Consider the following 241-nt stretch of genomic DNA (forward strand, 5'->3'; position numbering starts at 1 on the left):
TTTTTAATCGGATTTTTTTTTTTATCAGCACAAAATATTTGGAAAGCTATTATATATTCTATACAGTAGTTTAAAACATATTTTGGAGTGTTTTTACAGCATCTTTCATCTCTCAGTTGGTTACAAAGTGTTTGAACCCCAAGCAGCCCAGCAGCCATTGGCCAGGATTGCATCATCTCTCTGTCCTGACTCCTGTTTCTATATGTAACATGTTATGATGTGGCCGGACTTGTGACACTGT

Source organism: Penaeus monodon, chromosome 25 (genome assembly GCF_015228065.2).
Source record: "Penaeus monodon isolate SGIC_2016 chromosome 25, NSTDA_Pmon_1, whole genome shotgun sequence".
Taxonomy (NCBI): domain Eukaryota; kingdom Metazoa; phylum Arthropoda; class Malacostraca; order Decapoda; family Penaeidae; genus Penaeus; species Penaeus monodon.